Source organism: Rhinoderma darwinii, chromosome 3 (genome assembly GCF_050947455.1).
Source record: "Rhinoderma darwinii isolate aRhiDar2 chromosome 3, aRhiDar2.hap1, whole genome shotgun sequence".
Lineage (NCBI taxonomy): Eukaryota > Metazoa > Chordata > Amphibia > Anura > Rhinodermatidae > Rhinoderma > Rhinoderma darwinii.
Genome location: NC_134689.1, coordinates 264881085 through 264889706, shown reverse-complemented (window position 1 = coordinate 264889706; position 8622 = coordinate 264881085).

Here is an 8622-nt window from a genome sequence, read left to right as displayed (position 1 = left end):
TGTGAACGCTCATTTTCCCGATAATTGGCCAGTGTAATAGTGCCCAAGGACCATGTGCTGAAACACAAGTTACCATGGCAAGCTCTCTCAAAAATTAATGTGGAGGTTTTGGTTGGAAAGTTCAAGTTGTAGTTGTAGCTATGGGCGTTATATAATACATAGCACAGTAGTTAGCACTGCTGGCTAAAGTCCTAGAAGCATTCATTTGATTTGGATCAGAACGTCCACCTAATGAGTTCAGTGCTGAAGAGAAGCCGTTTTGAGTGCACCAATTCTTATTGGCAGGAATCACTCTGCCACCGGTGTACAAGAGAATCTGTGCGGTGGGACTGTGCTGCTGAGCATGTGTGACCACCAGCACTGGATACCATTAGGGGGATATCCTGAGAGGGAATTAAAAGAACACCATGGGGCGCCATAACAAGGTCATAACCGCAATAGCTACACACGTAACCATTTTTAATTTGGTATAATTTAAAAAATTCTCCAGTTTGGGGGATCCAACATAAAAATGTACCATTTTATCATGTGAATAGTCCCTTTTAAAAACCATTGTGCACAGTAGGGCATGCTATTCAATGTTCAAAATGTTATGTTTAGATAGTGACAGATATCCTGCTTACATGATCCCAAGATCAAGAGGTGGGAGTGGGACAAATTAGTTATCCTGATATATGAGAATTCCTTTCTTATGGCCTTCAAGGAGTTTTTAGATCTGTAAATGTTACATTTAAGTCAACACAGTTTAGCAAATTACTAACAGTGAAAACTGCGTCTTACTACTTTAACGCAAGCACCCTTCATGGCCTGGCTTGTCTCTGGAATAGCGAGATAACATTTTCCATTTCTACTTTAAATGTCTACATGAAAAAAAACTGGTCCTGACATTTTGTTCCACATAATCTCTTTGCAATCTGTTGTTCTGCTCCTCTGTGTAATGATTATTTTTTGGGGTTCCAAACATATCAAAAGAAATCCTACACATAAAACCTGGAGGACCTGATGTTGTATTCCACTATGCATTATTTTTGCATTGATCATTGTGATTAGAAAATGACAACAATGTTCTGTTATATCAGTCCAACAGCTGAGCCTTGATTTTTGACAAATATTATTTTAATTATATATATATATAGTGATTGTGAAGTACAAAAACTATATACAGAAAACCTAAATGTGATTCAAGTAACTAGATGATCATTTGTACACAAAACTGCTAAATATTTCGCAAAATTACCACATTGTTAGCTAAGAAGGGGATGAGGTATTGGAACAAAGGTCATGGAAAGTGTGTCGAGGGAGACTTGAAAAACCAGCAAAAAAATTTGGCCTAACCGAGGTCTCCTGAGACATTTTTCTCGTTTTTCAAGTTCTGATGTTACATGGTGCAAACACTTTCATACATGTGGGCCAAAGCGTCCTCTATATACAGAGATTGATACAGGGAAGAGTTTTTTACCCATCAGATTAGATTGCCCAGTTTAGATGTTTTTGATTGCCATCTCAGTAATTTTTTCTTCAATATAACTTCACTGCTCTACATTTTTGAGAGGTCTGCTACATTCATCTTCTGTCAGTGACTACATAGTGTAGCCAGTGTAACTTCCACATTTACCACCACAACACCTTACTTTAATACTTAGGAATTACCAATAAATAAGGACATGGAAAAATAACCCAAAGCTTATTAAAGTCATAAAGAATATAGTATAATTAAACAGGTATACACTAATATAGGTATATACTAATAAATGAAAGCATTTAGATATTTTAGCTTTACATACAGGGAAAAACTCTTCAAAAGTTATTGTACTAATAATAGGTTAAAAAGAATGGTAAGACTCACATAAGCATGAGACGAATCCACCAACCTGTGGTTAAGGCAGTTAAATAATAAAAATATTCAAGGGCACAGCTACGCAAAATTAATTATTAAACAAAAAATAAATGTTTTCTTTCTTTACCTGCTGAAGACATTCATTCACTGTCACAGTTTCTATTAATTATAATAGTTACAGCGGAGCGATAAACAAATATTTATGTGCTGCATATTATATGAATTAGGCTGCATTCAGATGAGCGTAGCTAATCTCGGGCGTGAAATACTGCAAATTTTTCATGTCAGAGGTGCAGCAGTGCGGGACGCGTTGTCACGGATCCCCCATAGACTAAAGTCTATGGAGGGATGCATGACACGCAGGAAAATAGGACATGTCCTATTTTTTCACGGAAAATTCAGTTGTGAGAACGGCCCCATTGAAATACATGAGTCCCTGTGATGGCCGTTGTTTTAACGGCCGTCACACGGACGAGATACACGTTCTTCTGTATGAGCCCTTAAGGAGGGAAACATGTAGCTTACAGGACACAGGCACATTATCTTCTCAGTTCATGTAGCATATAAGAAACAGATATATCAACTCACTGGAGAGGATTTACTAAACTGTGTAAGATCTAGACAGCATAAACTTAGACCAGGCAGTCTGAAGATACGCCAAATGTATCACAGTGGTGCATGCTGTATGATAAAATTGGCGCATCTTTCTAGACACTTTTTTCTTCCTTATACTAACTTTTTGGTTGGCTTAGTTTTTGTTTGGCGCATTTTAAGTTAGGTCCACTTTCCTGCAAAGCCAGTGGTTAGCAATGTTGCCTTGCAGCGCTGGGGTACTGGGTTCAAATCCAACCAAGGACAACATCTGCATTGAGTTTGTATGCTCTCCCCGTGTTTGCATGGGTTTCGTCCAGGTACTCCGGTTCCTATTCCCCAAAAACATACAGATAGGAAAATTAGATTGTGAGCCCCAATGGGGGCAGTGAATGAGGACAAGCTATAAACGGTGCTGCAGAAAATGTTGGCGCTATATAAGTAACAGAAATAATAATAATAATAAAGCCATGCCCTTCTCTAGAGACTGTCAAAGTGTCTAGTGTGGCACAAACATCTGTTCTTAAATTAGCCTACAATGAAATGCGACAACTTGCGAGAAAATGGGACGCAATCTTCAACACATTCTAGATGCAGTCACAGTAGTAATTCTTCCCTTCTAATTCTGCACTGTATATAGTTGTGTACATAGAAGAGAGGGGGCACCATAATAAATATTACAAAGCTTCCCCATTATGGTGCCAGGTTTTGCCATCCAGGACAGGAGGGCCTGTGTCTATTTCCCTCCCCAGAACATTTCCATGACCCTTCAGCCTATTCCCCACCCTTTAGCCTAGTAACAATGCAGTTTTTTTCTGGAGAAAAGAGTCTTGCACAGTTTCTCGCCCAATAGCAAAAATGATGGAAACAACCAGGGCTGGGCCCCCTCTCTCCAAGGACCCAATAGCAGCCCCATGGTCTGACTCTCTGTCATCAGCTCATACAATGGAGAGGAAACAAACCAATTAGAAATATAAATAAATATATTTGATATCTTTGATTTGTTTGTTTTTACTCAATGTGTTTTCAATATTAATTTGATGTGGCAGTGTCTAACTTTTTTTGTAGTTCTATCTATGTTATTTGGAAAGTATATATTTATTATTACCTAGTCCATTACTTAATTAGTGTTTGATTCATCTCTCCTTTACTGCATGTTTGACACATCACTTCTCCGCTAATGATAGAAGCACGGAGCCGCCAGGGGTGCAGTCTATGTAGGGACTATAAGAAGTGACACACATGATCTAATCCTGGCTGCAGTACTGACAGTGTGGTGAATTACAGGACAGGCACAACATGTGTGGTGTCTTGGGCCCCTCTTATGATCAAAATGGTCACAGCTATGTTTCTTATGCTGACAGATTGATTTATTTTTAATTACTAATAATGAAGCAGCTGTATGAGCTTTTCTTTTTTGCAGAATGAAATCTATGTTTTGAAAAATCGTGTTAACATTAATGTTAAATTTATAGGGATACCAAATCTGTATATGTTTTTTTTTTTAAAAATGTTATAAAACATGTTTTGGAAATAAATTTTTCTCTACATTTTTTTTCAGTTTGGTCAACATTTTCTGTAACCATAAACTATTTCATTTTTCAATTTCTAATTGTTTTATTTCTTTTAAACTATCATGTATTGGGATACTTAGATATTCTAAGTATATTTTGCCTGTGCACAAACAGATCCATCAAACTGATGGCACCTGAATACCTATTTTTTTATGAATCCATTTTTATCTATGATTTTAATTCTGAAAAGGACAGTCAAGTGCAATTGACGTAGTCAAAATTTTCATATTTTGGTTTTACCATAGTTAAACACAGAATATACTGTAAAAAATCACTAATTGAAAAATACAAAAATATGTCACAATGCAGTGCCCAAATCAAATATGCCGCTTACTACCTACATAGGGCCAACATACAATACCTGTACTAGTGCCCACATAAAAGTACAAAAAAAGTCTTCAAATAACTACTATACAGCGTCCAAACCAGTGTGTCAAAATAGTTGTACTGCCATACAGTAATATTTGCACAGAATTCTTCTGTCTAGTACACAAATAATAGTGCCACTGTCACGAAGGGTCTGTGGACCCACTGGGCCGTACCGCCATGACGGTATGGCAGCTGGCCAACATGGTGCAGGTCAATGTCTATAGTTCGTATAGGTACCTGTGGCTGCACGGAAAGTAGCAAGGCAGGCTCGGCTGGGACTAGGCAGCAGGTAGACGTCAGGTGAGGTGAAGCAGGTCAGGCGTGGTATACAGCACGGCACGACTTTGGCTCAGCACAGTACTCGACCAGGATAGTATGGAATGCAGGGAACAGGAACAGGAATATAGACAAACTAGGGAAACAACAACGCTCAGGCATCAAAGCAGGGGGCTGTCCCCTCTTATAGTCCAGCGTACTCACGGCCTGATGTTCATCAAAGTCCGGTGCGTACACTGCCCCTTTAAGAGCGGGCACGAGTGTGCGCGCGCACTCTATGGGATCCGGCTGAGGTGAGTAGAAGCGAGCGCTGGCATCTCCTGAGGAGGATTTAAATTTAAACATTTGTGTACATACAACTGCAGCTTTCGGGGGAAAAAAAAGGACGGAAAATGGGTCAGAATGGAGGAAGAGTATGCATCAGTAACTGAAGACTTTAAATTCTAGATTTATTATAACTTTCTTTTCTTGGAGAGCCCTGTAAATGTTATCCTTCACATCAATCCTATATCATTATTGCACTTTTCTGTGTCTTTTTCTGACAACTGTATAGAAATTATCTGACAAGTCAATGCAATGGCAGAAGGAGATGAAAAATGTGTTCTTATCTTCTGTCAGATGATCTTGTCTGGATGTCTTGCCAACTTGATTTGTATCAGTAAAAACATAAGAACTATTTGGTCAGTCGAAGGCACTTTAGTATTAATAATCTTTACATAAGCCTGTCATTGATTCTCCTATCAAATAATAATCTCCGTACCACAGTCAAAATCACAATTCATTTATTTAAATCTACAAAGTGATGAAATAGCTTCCTGCTCATCTTCAAGATAGACAAAATGGTTTTTCAAGATGAAGTATTTTAATTTAATAGCATTACATCATCTCCTGGCAAATCTGGAAATTTCATTTTATTTTAGAGTTGGCCAAAGTCATTGAATAGCAGTTTGGTAATCTGGCTGTTAATTGAATATTTTTTTACCCAACTCAAAAATCCGTAAAATCCAGTGTCTCGGATTCTTGCTTCCCTTAATGACAGAATATAGTGGACATGCAATCCCATTAGACGTAAAACTATCAATGTATCCCACCAGAATATAATCTCTGTCACAAAACAGATTTAGGGTGTATTTCGACGCTACGGTTGAGGTGCGGTTAAAACAGCAATTTATAAATTTTTCAGCAATTTTATGCATTTTTCAGCAATTTTAACAGAAATTGTATGCATTTTTTGAGGCAGTTGTATTAAGAAAAGCTGCAACCGCATCGAATAACACATCAACCACAACATCTGAATACACCCTCAAGGTGGGTTCACACTTACATTTTTTTATACATTTTTTACATTTTGTTAGGGCAGTACATCAATTAACAGATTCAATGTTTTACATTTTTTGATCATTTGACAGAGGCTTAACAGATTTCTTTCTGACTTGCTGGTTTATGCTTGCACTATAACCACAAACATTTAGGTCACATTTACATCTATAGAATCTCATGTACACTAAGTGCTCCCAATGCATCCTATGATATTTTTTGCTGCGGGATTTTTCTGCCTCCCATTGATTTCAATGGAAGGTCAGAGGTGGAATCCGTGGCAATAAAGGACATGCCGTTTTTTTTCCCAGCGAGACGCTAAAAGCTGCCCATGGAAAAAGAACGCCTCTGCCTTCCAATTTCAGACGTTTTTGTTACTGCTTTTGACACAATTTTGCGTAAAAAAACCTCTGTGTACAGAGCCTTACCTTGCTATCTTTAGGCCCTGTTCACACAGAGTTTTTTTGCAGGCAGAGAAAATCTGACTCAGAATTCCTTCAGGAATTGAGGCAGATTTGGAACTGCCTGTATGTATTTTTTCCATGCTGCAAATCCGTGGTGAATTCACAGCAAGATCCGCATAAATTACAAAACTATTTTGCTGCAGATTTCACCCTATGCATTATAAATCTCCAATGACAATCAAGGTAAAACCACTAAAATCTCGATTTTTCCATTAAGCATAACATAGATTTACAATTGGATGGCTGTCCATTCAACCATATATTTTGCTCTGTGAAATATATAGTAGAAATATTTTTCTGTCTATTTTATACGTGAATAATAAAGAAGAAAAAGCAGAAGAAACTGCCATAACAGAGTTGTGTCTTTAGAAACATGTAGTTCCATTACTGGATATAAGAGTGTGTGAAAGGTTTCTGAAGAAGGATGAGTGGGTTAGCGAAGTAGAGACATCAGGCTGCCGACCTTGCTGTCCATCAGTAAAATTGAAAAGCTTTCCAGAAAATGAATTCATTGCTGCAGTAAAGAAGTTCAATAAACAAAGGCAGAATCTAAAATGCATCATTCCTTTTTAGATTTAGAGAGGTCAGAGTAACCAAGAACTTTCAACAACTTTTCCTTTTACCTCTCACAGGAGACCATTAAAATAAATTCACATTTCAAGGTGGCATTCTGAAATCCATGAAATCTGCTCAGCTTGTTGATGGTGTCATCTGTTTGTCAGATATTCTTTCAGCAAAATGTCAACTTCAGTTGGAAATGTGAAAACCTGTCAGCAATGTAGAACTTGGGAATGATCATCGCTGGTCAGCAAAGGGCTCTCCTAGCTCTATGATTATGGTCCGAGTAGTCCTTTCCTCAAATAAAAAAAATCTTATTTAAGTATCACAATGATTATATCTAAAAATGTTATTTTTTTTCAATTACAAACAAGGTACGTAGCATAGAGGCAGACCATGCAGCTGCTACGGGGCCCCTAGAGGATCCCATTCCATGTGGTTTATAGTGTGTGGTCAACATGTAGCATCTAAAAGAAGCAATATTTTTATCCCCTACCTCAAACTAATCCATATCACAACTGTAGTAGAAAAAAATAAATGAAAATTACTAAGGAAGATATTTAACTTTTGATTGTTGTGACTGGACTTTGAAAGGAAAGATAATATAAAATAATAATACTGAGAATATTATTACATTAAATATACAGTTTTTATTTAACAAGGCAAAAGTCACAAACGCAAAGTTGTAACAGCAGTAAAAACACAAACATTAAGAGAGCAAGAGCGAGCAGATTCCTTCGACCCTCGGGCAATTGTACTCAAACATTCCACCCGGTGAACAGACAAGTAAATAGGGTAGTACGATACCTGAAACCTAAAATAAATTAAAGATGACGACAATTAGGATACCTGTTATGACGTGGTTTATTTTTAAACCTACTGTATATATAATTTCAGGGAAGATCCTGCTGAAGAAGTGTAATATCCTAAATGGTATGAGATTATGTGTAAAGGGCAAATGTGTCAATAAAATAAAATGCATGAGGCTGACACGGCAAGATTCTTTTATCTGGGAATATGTCAGTGCTTTGCAATTTCTATATCAGCTATGTTTCCAGCAAACACTTAAAAAAGACTTATGAGAAATATGAACTGAATTTATACTGCAATAAAAATGGGGAAAACAGTGTAATTCATTGAGACTTTTTTTTTATCAAGCACGGTCTCGCATGGTCTATCAATGACAGTCTGTACCAGAAATTGCAGATAATAACTAATTTTAGGTCAAATTGCAAATAAAATTATTGATCAATTATACATTTTATCAATATAAGGGCAAAATTATTCCGTTTATTTGTTATGGACAAAAGCCATACATATTAGATGGCTGTTGACTTGCATGCATTCGGCTGACAACGATCTCTTCTGACCTCTAAATAAACATGCATGTTTGGCTTGGCCGAGTGCGCATGTTTATTTCAAAGGGGAATAAGCATCGGCCAGGCAATTTTGGCAGTGACTGATCTTTAGCGGGAACAAAGGATCAGTTTGTTGATATTCAATATGGGTAACCATTCTCTCCTCAGACCTCTGCCACTGGGTAAACCAGTCTACCCCCATATACGATAAGACATACATTTTAATCTAATGTATATGGTAAGCTAAAAGAGTTCTGGTAAAGTTAGTCAAGCCAAAT